Source organism: Crocodylus siamensis, chromosome 6 (assembly GCF_052110815.1).
Source record: "Crocodylus siamensis isolate JL-2025a chromosome 6, ASM5211081v1, whole genome shotgun sequence".
NCBI classification, from domain to species: domain Eukaryota; kingdom Metazoa; phylum Chordata; order Crocodylia; family Crocodylidae; genus Crocodylus; species Crocodylus siamensis.
Window position 1 is genome coordinate 69,899,299 of NC_143400.1, and position 12,241 is coordinate 69,911,539.

Below are 12,241 nucleotides of genomic sequence, written 5' to 3' on the forward strand. Positions count from 1 at the left end.
GACACAGCAGATAGGAGGGCTGCTATTTTTGTGCCCTCCCCCACAAGCTGGTGCCCAGGACTAGAACCCCTGGTCAGAACTCCCTGACTTGCTTACTTGTCAAAAAGATTTTGAAAGTTTTTATCCCTTTGCAGGATTGCAATCTTTGAAAAATGGTTTCTTTATGGGCCACATAATAAGTGAAACTGATCTGATGCTGACCACAACTTCTGCCACAGTTGTAACTGACCAAGCTGTAATTCAGATCTAATAGATATCACTGTAATAATAAGGAAAATAAAACAATATTTTGTTCCTCCACACATAATTAATGCACAAAAAGAACAGGATAGATTTTTTTAAAGCTTTTTTTGCTTTCCATGTTATAAAAACCTCCACCATTCAAGGATGCATGTAATTAATTTCAAGAACCAAGTAACTAACTGAAAGGATGTTTTCATGAAGTTATTAAGGAAAATAATGCTATCCAGTGAAATAATAATTGGTCTCTTGGGAAAGGATTTATAACATCTTCAATGATAGACTTTTGTGCTAGCTAACAAAAATTGTTTTGCTTTCTGTCTAGAGATAAAGATCAGTGTCAGAAGAGAAAATTGTTTTTCAGCTGTTTACCCATAAAATCTTCCAGTGGTTTATGTGCAGATTAACAATTGGCAAGCATTCTAAGCAGTGAAATTAATACATAAAAATTTGTTGATATCCGTTTGATATTTGTTGATTTGTTTAATATCTAACATATCTTCAATTCTTCATTATAGTTAAGCAAATTATGCACTTATCCAATGGGTATACAAATAGAGAACACAGTAGTGCATTTTCACTTTGTTCATAGCACATTTTATGTCCCACATACAGAAAAAAAAATTCTAAAAGGCATTTTTCCCATCTTTCCTGCACAAAAAGTTACAAGCAGATGGGATACCAGGAGGCTACTTCTGAACTAGTCATAAAAATTCTAACAAAGCAATTTCCCATAGGGATTTATCAATTCATTGAAATCAAAGCATTCCACACAGATGGTTCATTTGTTAACAAATTTCAGCCAGCCTTTCATCAAAAAATGGCTGGCTCACATTCCTCACCTGGTAATCTGACATGGAGCCAAGAATCTGGAAATGACTCTCAACCTCTTAGCACCTCCTATGGCAAGGTAGTCCTCAAGACCACCAGTATCTGGGTGAACGTTTGTTAACCAGAGCACCCTAAGGGATGACAAGGTCAAATGGTCATAAACTACTACAAGACCGTTTCAGGCTGGACATAAGGAAGAATTTCTTTACTGTCCCAGCCCCCAAGGTCTGGAACAGCCTGCCATCAGAGGTGGTTCAAGCACATACACTGAACACCTTCAAGAACAAATTGGATGCTTATCTTGCTGGGATCCTATGACCCCAGCTGACTTCCTGCCCTTTGGGCAGGGGCCTGGACTCAATCTCTGAGGTCCCTTCCAGCCCTAATGTCTATGAAATATGAAACTATGAAATAAGATAGACTGAGCCACAGAACTTCCCAAGAGCTTCACCACCTCAGGGCAGCCTACCAGTCAGTCTGTCCTGGAGTCAGAAATCCATGCGACTTCCAAAGGCTGCTGCTCCGTTCCATTTTGCAGAGGATTGTAAAAAAAATTTGCTGTCATTTTGGGTCTGAGAAAATCAATACTAAAAATATCAGAATCTTCTGTAAAACAGAATTACCTTCCCCATCCTTCTCTAATGCTTATGATCTTACTGTTACCCTGTGCTTTCCTCCCTGTGTTCACTGTAGGCTGTTGTTGTCTTTCAAACTGTAAATTTTCTAAGGCAGAGAATTTCTAGTATATGTGTTTAGTTCGGGAAAAATTGGCTGAGGCCTCAAGACATCATCATAATCACTGCCATATATCAATAATATAAGGGCAGGATTGCAGCTGCTCTCCCATCCAAAATGAACAGCACAGCTATAAAAAACACAAAAAGGAAATACAAAAATATGTAGCAGATGCCAAACAGTTTAGGTTCACCCCTAGTATCAGAAGTAATTTCCTCATACATTTGTTTTTTAATGAAGTTTTATTGTCACTTTTTTGGAGAAAAAAGGCATGGGAACAGCTGAAGCTGCAGTGTATACAAGGGCTAGGTACAGACATTCAAAGATCCCAAAGTGGAATCAGTCGAAGTTAAGCAGTTATGCACCCTTTCTTGGGGGAGGTCGAGGGGAGGATAATTTTAGACTGGGTTCCACCGTTTTTACACCAGTCTATGCATACTGAACTTCTGCTCTGTTATGGGTATAGTTCAATTTCTAATCACTTTGGGTACCTGTATAGGAGTGCAGAGGTTGTTCCAACACACTGTAATCTATTAATTGAGTCTGCTGCAGTGTGGTAATTACCGTGCTCCAGCAACCTCCCATATCTCATATATCAGCATCCCTGTGCTTCAAAATGGCGGCGGGGTGCTTTCACTAAAGCTGCTGTAATTAAAGCACTGCCCACCCCATGTTTAAAAGTGCCCTTATAATGGTAAACATGTGATGTTTGTACCTGGCCAATGTCCCTACTCAGGCTGAAAACTATAACCTATATTTTGAGGCTTTTACTCAAGATTCATTTTGAAAAAATTAAATTTGTAGTGGAAAAGGAAAAACATTCTTATTCTTTAAGCCAATAAAAAAAAAATTGTGGAGTTTTGTGGAGATTAAAAGAAGCAGCCAAATCAGCATGTTAAGTGAATCAAACATAATCCTTCCTATTATTAACTTTTAAATTTTAGTAAATAAGAACATTGCAATAAGTAAAAAACCCGACTCATTTCCCACCTGAGTGCCTACCCAATGTTTTACACAAAACTGACACAAGATGGCACTGCTTCGCAGCTTTTCTTTATCAATGGCTTCATCATCTGTAACTTTTGCCTTTGAATCCAATGAATCCAATCTCATCTCCTTCTGAGACCAGGTCTCTTGCCACCTGGACATGAGAAACAAGGTAGAAGTTATATACCTAGATTTCCAAAAGGCTTTTGATCTAGTATCCCATGTTATCCTTGGGGGAAAACTGGAAGACTGTGGGCTCAGCTGCTGGATGGTTCAGCGGGTAGGAAACTGGCTACACGGTAGGACCCAGAGAGATCTCATAAACAGATCTGTGTCGTTCTGGAGCAAAGTGGCCAGTGGTGTCCCTCAGGGGACTGTACTTGGACCCATGCTTATCAACATCTTTATCAATGATTTAGATGGGGGAGTGAAAAGCTCACTAGCCAAGTTCACGGACAACACCAAGTTATGGGGCAATGTGATCATGTCAAAAGATAGGTTGCAGAGACAGACAGACCGAAACAGGCTAGAGAGTTGGGCAGACTGGAACCAGATGTAAGGTGCTCCATCTGGGGGGCAAACAACCCTCAACACACATACAGGCTCGGTGGTGACAGTTTGACCTGCATCAGGGCCGAAAGGGACCTAAGGGTAATGACTGACCATTGAATGAATATGAGCCGTCAGTGCGAAGTGGTGGTCAGCAGGGCAAATAACATGCTGGCATGTGTCGATGCATCTTGTATAAAACTAAGGACATGATACTCCCACTGTACTCAGCACTGGTGAGACCGCAGTTGGAGTATTGAGTCCAGTTCTGGGTACTGCACTTCCATAAGGACATGGAAAAACTTGAGAGGGTCCAGAGAAGAGCCACCCATATAATCAGGGACTTGCAAGGCAAGCCATACAAGGAAAGGCTGAGGGACCTGGGCCTCTTTAGCTTAAAGAAGAGACGGTTGAGAGGGGACTTGATAGCCGCTTACTATCACAGAAGTGCATCAGGAGTTCAGTGAACAACTGTTCACTAGTGCACCCCCAAGGAGGCCAGGACCAAAGGATACAAACTCCTGGAAGGCTGCTTCAGGCCTAATATCAGGGAAAACTCCTTCACAGTCAGGGTGTCCAGACTGTGGAAAAAACTCCCTCCAGAGGTGGTGCAGTCACATACCCTGGAGGTTTTCAAGAGGAGACTGGACAGTCACCTCACTGGGGTCACTTAACCCCAGTTGTCTTCATGCCTAGCATGGGGGCCTGGACCTGATGATCTGCAAGATGCCTTCCAGCCCCTAACAATCTATGAATCCAGTGGAGAGACTTAAAACTTTATTACTGCATGGTAAAAATGATAGTTATTTACATGGTCTTGATTAGATGGGAGCAAATATAGGATCCCATGCATGGCAGCTACTTGGTACATTGTTGGTATAAGTTGATGCAATCTAGAACATGCACTTAGTCATTCAGTCTGTATTAGCCCCAGGGTAAATGAGGTACAAGTATTTCAAATCGTGGCTATGCAGAGAAAAGAGACCAAGACTCCACACATGGTAACCATATTGACACAGAGTTATGAGGTGGTAACATATTCTTAGCAAAAGGTTTAGCAAGTGATGTAAAATTGCTGGGGTGGGGAAAAGTTCAAGTCATTAAAAGTCTTTTTCAGTTGGTGACCTGTGTGGGAGGAGAGGGTTGGCAGTCCATCCCCTCTACCACTTCTGGCCAATGGCCTTAGGCAGCTGTCGTTATATTGGTGATGGCCCATGATGTGTTCAACACAGATGTCTCTTGAACATCAAATGGTGTTGGATACCATGGGGGACCTCATCAGTTTTACATAGGGGGCTGGGTGCTAAGGCACATGGTTGCAGCCCAGAGGCCACAAATTCAAGGCCATAGCAGTGTTGACTTGACATGCATTAGATCAATACTCAGGATCTCACTATCGCACTGTTAGGCAGGAGGGTGTGACACAAAATTATACACACACACACACAAACTGCACATACAACACTATGGGTCCACACACATACACATGCAAACATGTACATCAGTGGCTGTGTGTGTTAACACTAAAGGGGCACTTGGGGGTAATTGGAGTGCTTGGTGACTAGGGGGTACTTGGGGCCCTGGGCAGAGGAGGTGGTGGAGGTGGGATCAGAAGATCTGGCCATGGAGCCAGTAGAGCGGAGGCAGTGGAGGTGGAGGTAGGAAGCTGGTGGGGGAAGAACTTTCAGAGACGCCAGAGAGGCAGAAGGGAAAGCCAGGGTAGATAACTGGGAGGTGGAGGCAGATGAGAACCTGGGAGAGAAAGCTGAAGGCCAGGAGGTGGAGGTGATGGAGTAAAGCCATGAGGTCAGGAGAGGTGGAGGTGATGGAGCTGCAGTGAGTTGAGGGACCAGAGAAGCTGGGAGGTCAGGAGAGGTAGAGGTGATCATAGTATCATAGTGCTTAGGGTCAGAAGGGACCTAAACAGATCATCAGGTCTGACCCCTGCCCCAGGCAGGAATGGGTGCCAGGGTCATATCACCACAGCCAAATATCTTTCCAGCCTCTTCTTGAAGACCCTCACTTGAGAGTCCATTGGACCACCTCACTTGAGAGTCCATTCCAGAGCCTGGCAGCCCTAACCATAAAGTAATGCCTCCTGATGTCCATCCTGAACCTTCTCTCTAACAATTTGTGGCCATTATTCCTAGTAACCTGAGGTGGTGCCCGGGAGAACAGAGCCTCCCCCAATTCCCACTGGTCCCCCCTAGTGAGTTTGTAAATGGCCACCAGGTCCCCTCTCAGCCTTCTCTTGCAGAGGCTAAATAGGTTCAGGCCCTTTAGCCTCTCTTTATAGGGCCTGCCCCACTGCCCCTTGACCATGAGAGTGCTCCTCCTCTGGACCCTCTCAATGCTAGCCACATCCCTCTTGAAGTGTGGTGCCCAGAACTGGACGCAGTACTGCAACTGTGGCCTGACCAATGCCGCATAGAGGGGATGGATCACCTCCCTGGTCACCTCCCACAACAAGATACAGTCAGCCTTACTGACCACTTCCTCACATTGGCGGCTTATGTTCATCCTGGAGTCAACAATGACTCCAAGATCCCTTTCTGCCACTGTGCTGACAAGAAGGGTGTTCCCCAGCCTATAGGCTTGCTGCTGGTTCCTTCTCCCTAGATGCAGCACCTTGCACTTGTCTGCATTGAATTCCATCCTATTCTCATCCACCCACCTCTGTAATTTGTCTAGATCTAGCTGGATTCTGTCCCTCCCCTCCAGCATGCCCACCTCGCCCCATAACTTGGTGTTGTCAGCGAATTTGGACGGCATACTTTCCACACCCACATCCAGATCGCTGATAAAGATGTTGAACAGTACAGGCCCTAGCACCAAGCCCTGGGGACTCCACTATTCACATCCCTCCAGGCTGAAAATGACCCGTCCACCACCACTCTTTGGGTGCAGCCAATTTGCCACCCATTTGACTGTGTAGGCATCAATGCCGCAGTCACCTAGTTTTTTTTAGAGAATGTGGTGGGAAACCATGTCAAAGGCCTTCTTAAAGTCCAGGAAGATGACATCCACCCCAACACCTTCATTCAGGGACTTTATGGCCTGATCATAAAAAGAAACCTGGTTAGTCAGGCAGGACCTGCCCTCAGTGAACCCATGTCAGTTGCCCCTGAGCATAACCCCCCTTCCTGGGCTCTTGCAGATGTGCTCCTCGATAATTTTCTCAAACATCTTCTCAAGGACTGAGGTAAGACTGACTGGCCTATAATTGCTGGGGTCCTCCTTTCTCCCCTTCTTGTAAATGGGGACCACATTGGCCCTTTTCCAATCCTCTAGTACCTAGCCAGTGCCCCATGAACACTCATAGAGCCGTGCCAGGGGCCCTGCTATGACCCCCACCAATTCCTTCAGCACCCTCAGGTGAAGAGCATCTGGACCTACTGATTTAAACATGTCCAGCCCCTCCAAAATTCCCTAACTAGGTTGTCCCTGACCCTAGGCATGGCAGTGCCTCCCTTGGGTCCGTCCGCAATTCTGGTGGGGGAAATGTCCTGGTCCCTGTTCAGGAATATGGAGGCAAAGAATTCATTAAAGAGGTCAGCTTTTTTGTTTGCCACCCAAGACCCCAGTGCCTCTCCTACTAACCTTAGCTTACAAAAGTCAGCCCTCTCGAAGTTGAGGACCTCTGCCTTGCTGCTTTCTTTCACCACACTGCACTGGATAGTAAATTCAAGCAGGTGGTGATCGCTGTCATCCAGGTGGTCGAGTACCTGCAGGCCCCTCACCAGGTCGTCGCCTGTGACAAAGACCAAGTCCAGCAAGGCATTTCCCCTGGAGGGACTATGCACCTCCTGGGTTAGGTGGAGGTCCTGTATCCCAGCTAGGAACCTATGTGAGCAGTCAGACCTGGCTGACTGCTCCTCCCAGCAGACGTCTGGGTAGTTTAGGTCACCCATGATAACCACACCCCTTGACTTTACAGCCACTGTGAGCTGACCTGTGAATTCCAGGTCCAGCTCGTCCCCCTGATGAGATGCCCACTATCAAGTCCCTTTCCCCATGCCCCCCCTTGCATTCTTACCCAGAGTGTCTCATTTTGCCCCTCCTCTGGCTCCATCCTAATCATTGAGGGCGTGTATTGCTCTTTGATGTATAGCGGTACACCCCCTACCCCTTTTCCCTGCTCTGTCTCACCTGTACAGCCTGTATCCCTCGATGTCCACTGCCCAGTTGTGGGTAGAATCCCACCAGGTTTCTGTGAGCCCCACTAGGTCTGAGTTTTTGTTAGCTAGCAGGAGGGCGAGCTCCCCCTGCTTTTTCCCCATGCTTCGAGCATTTGTGTAGAGGCATTTGAGGGCTCCTGTAGATGCCCATACTGCCCCCTTGTTCCTAAGATTGCCCTGGACCCTATCACTTACCTGGGTACTACCTGTGCATGTCACCTGGCTTGACGGCAGTATCCTCATGTTCCTCTGCGTCCCTGTCCCCCGGCAAACCTAGTTATAGCTCTCTGTACGAGATCAGCCATCCTGGAAGAAAAAACACGCTTACCTTTTGGGGAAAGATGAAGTCCATCCCGACCGAGCATGTCCTCTGTGCGGAAATGCAAGTCACGGTCCAAGAACCCAAGGCCTGCCTGGTAACACCAGCTCCGAAGCCACCGGCTGACCTCACCAATGTATGTCTCATGGCACTGTCTGCATCTGCTCACTGGAAGAATAGAAGAAAAAACCACATGTGCCCCTTTCTCCTTGAGCTTTGCCCCTAGAGCCTTGTAGTTTCTCATGATGAAGCAGAGCTGGGAGGTCAGGAGAGGTGGAGGTGAGAGACCAGTGGTGAGCTGGGGGAGCAGGAAGCTGGAAAAGAAGTTGGGAGGTCAGGAGAAGTGGAGGTGATAGACAGCGGTGAACCGGGGGGAGCAGGAAACTGGCAGAGAAGCTGGGATGGGGGTCAAAGGTGACAGAGAGCCAGGACAGGAAGCAGAGGGACAGAGGACAGAGGGACAGGAGTTAGACATGAGGTTGGATCAGAGGCAAAGAGAGTAGGAATTAAGTGGGGAGCCTGCAGCAAGACAAAGACCAGCTTGGGGTCCAAAAATATCAGGTTTATTAGACAGGCAACACAATATACAGACCATGAAGTTATTGGTTCCCACACACACTCGCACACAAACTCCCACACATACTCACACAATCAGGAAGAAAAAGGCTTAGTACAGGAATTGGATGCAAGGTGGATAGAAATAGAACTCAGGTCCCTTCCTTGGAAGGACGATGTGGGTGATAGCTACCTATCCCAGGCTGAGAGTTTATCCTCAATGGCCGGTCGTGGTCTTCTCCAGCAAGGTGTTGTCCAGAGGGGGTGGCCGGCAGAGCCCTTGGGTGGATAGATGGCATGGCGTAGTGTTGGTCCAGATGGAGAGGGCGGCCCAAGTAGGTCACACTCTACCACCCCTTTTACAGGGGTGGTCTACCTGTGACTCCAATGGAAAGGACATGCCCAGACAAGGGCCAGTCCTGTTCAGATGAGGTAATGCAGTTACAGGTGTCCTCATTGTTCAGTGGGATACAATGGTGGAGTTGCTGGTTTCTATTCTGTTCTTTGTTTCCTGTTGCTGGATTCTTGGAGGGTCTTTATCTTTCAAATATTGGGTTTTGTCTCTGGTCCTGGGAGTAGGTCTGTGGTTTCAGAGAAAGTCAATGAAAGGTGCTGGTCCAGTCATTAAATTGATGGTCCAGTCATCAAACTGATGATTCAGTCATTCAGCAGGAGCTATGTTTAGGCCTGCTACCATTACGTCTCAAGCACCCTCATTCACTCTCATTCATCCAGGAACCAATTTACACAGGGGGGTAGGTATGAGTCACAGTTCCAACACAATTACAATGCGGTATGCCCAGGCAGGGGACACAAAATGGAGACTTGACATTACAAGATGGAAGCTTGACATTACTTTGGTTAACTTACAGGAACAGGCCTAAATTATACAATATCAATGTAAAACAATAAAAATCAATACAAACATAATAGCAATACAATATAAAACAATAACAATCAATACAAAAAATAACAGAACTCTATTTACAATGTAAAAAGAGACTTGTCACAATAACGGCATACAAGAACTTAGCTTATCTATGACTACTTATAACAAGAGAGAGGGCAGAGAAAGAGTCAGAAATGGTTGGGAAGGGGTAGGAATGTATTTAAAAAAAAAAAAAGGAAAAACACTGGGGGTTTTGCTACAGCAGAAGCACTTGTGGTGTCGCTTGTTAGATTCCAATGGAATCCACAAATTCTGCTAAAAACCTTTTCACACAAGAATGTGAAAAAGGAAGGAAATATCCCATAGCATCAGGGTACTCTGTAGGCTCACAGGATGCTCTTATTGCTCACTCATGCACCCAGCACACCAGTGATCAGTGCCTGTGCACACATGCCGTACCCCTTCTTCCTCAGGGTGTCAGCCAGTGGCCTGTATTTCATAGAATCATCAAAATTAAGGGCTGTGAGGGACTTCAAATGATCACGGAGTCCAACCCCCCCTGCTCTGGGCAGGAACACTGCTGAGATCAAATGATCCCAGCAAGGTATATGTCCAGTATACTCTTGAAGACTTCCAAGGTTGGGACTGCACCACCTCCTTGGAAAGTCTATACAGATTCTGGTCATCCTGAACATAAAGAAGTTCTTCCTTACATCCAACCTGAAGCCATCCTCTAACAGTTTATGGCCATTGTGCCTTGCCCTCCCCTGGGGTGCCCTAGTGAACAGTTTTTCTCCAAGCTCCTCATATTCACCCCTTACATACTTATAGACGGCCACCAAGTTCCCCATCAGTCTTGTCTTCCCTAGGCTGACCAGTTGCAGAACCTTTAGTCTTTCCTCATAAGGTTTGTCCCTTCTCTGCACCCTTTCAAGATTCTCCACATCTGTTTTGAAGTGTGGCATGCAGAACTGGACACAGTACTCCAGCTGGATCTCACCAACGTGAGTAGAGATGAAGTATCACTTCCTTAGCCCTGCTCGCGATGCATTGACTAATACATCCCAGTACACTATTAGCTCTGTTGACTACAGTGTCACACTGGTGGCTCGTGTTCATCTGTGTCAACCCTTCCAGCTATTGTGTTGGCCAGGACATCTCCTCCTAACCTATATTCATGTTGCTGGTTACTTCTCCCCAGATGTGCTCAGATTTTGCACCTTCTTTTGCTCAACTTTTGCTCTTATTTCCTCAGCTTTTGCTCCTGAGCTTCAGCAAAAGCCTGCCACCAGTTTTTGAACAGGATGGTGATGTCAATTATCAGGACTTTTTTAGAATTTTTAGGAATTTTACACTTAGTCTGATCCAAAAGTTTGAGAAGCATATCCCCAAACCAAATTCTTTATTCCTATTAACCTGTTCTCCATGCTATCGAGTCCTTCATAATGCTTTAAAAACAGGAACCATACATTTCAAAACTTCAGCAGATACTAGTGCAGCATAATACTACTCTTCAGTTCTCCTAGCTTCAGTCAATATCCATCCAAACCAATATCTGTGATACTGTTAAAAGAGCTTTTCCTAGCATGCCTATCTCCATCCTGTATCTCTCTTTCTCTCTGACATTGTGAGTGAAACTGTGAGGCTGGGAGAGCCTTGTGACACTTAGAAAAAATGTGAGATGATAATATGCAAATTATGTCTATGTGAAGGAAATCAGCACTGCTGAAATTAGGATGTTGTCATTAGACTGCTGTGAGGAAAGCCTGTCTCAAAGCCCATTAAGCTAATTTAAGGGATTAATTTATTTTTGGCTAACTAAACTTGCACATGGGTTCTGTGTGCAGCTTGATAATGAGATGGCCATTAGGTAAATGTGAAGTGTGCAGCTTCACACCTTCACAACTGCAGCTTCACAGTGCAGCTTCACAGCTGCTCTCATTCTCACAGGTTCTCTGTTTTATTTTGAATTCTCTGTTCCAGGCTGTCCTCTCATTATTGACTTGAACCAGACTCCAATTCCTTGTATGGGCTTGATTCCAAAAGATGCTAAGCATTGGGAATTTATTAGAAGTGGCAGGTGTTCAAAACACCTGAGGTGTCAGGCCAGTTTTAAAATGCTGACTTGCTTTGAGCCACACAGAAAGAACTCAGGAAAAAACAACTTTCAACCATGTAATAAACCCACAGGACCAAGTTTGTATTCAGTGCCTGTTGCTAGCACTCATTTGAAATACACTGAAAATTATACTCCAGTACTTTCTTAATTATTAGAGTCATAGGTTCATTTTCCTTTACAATCCACTGATATTTTGGAGAGAATTATGCCTACATATTGCATTATTTATCTTTGTTCTTGGCATTTATGTTTGGCTGTCTTCTGACAACTGAAGGAATACAGGATTTTTTTTTATCATTTAAGAATTCAGCAACACCAACTACAACCTTCTTAGTTGAAGTTATAGGGATGGTGTGGAGGCACAGGGGAATGCCAAGATATAACATGCTGAAAGCAGGCATAGCATCTACTGAAGCAACATGTGACATGACTATTTCAACAACCTGCTACATATTCTGGGATGAGGCTGCCTCTGGCAGCTAGAATGCAGAAAGGTAGAGACACTGTGACTGCTTTCTTAAGATTATTACTGTGTACCAAGATATCGAACCTGGTTCATTACTTTGCCTACATCCCCTTGCTCAGTTAAAATGTGAGCCTTCTCAAAAGGTATACACTAAAAAGAAATTATAAGAAAGCAGGCTAACATATGTGAAAGTTAAGGCTGAGGTAGAACAAATGAGAAGAATACATGTTTAGGAACCTACCTCTTCAGTGGATTGGGCTAAAGCTGAATCTCTCATCCTTTAGCATGGGTTCCATTTCACACCTATTTTTTTTCTCACTGCAGAAAGAATAAATCAACAGTTCTTCCTATTGTAAGGAAATGGCTCTAAGGG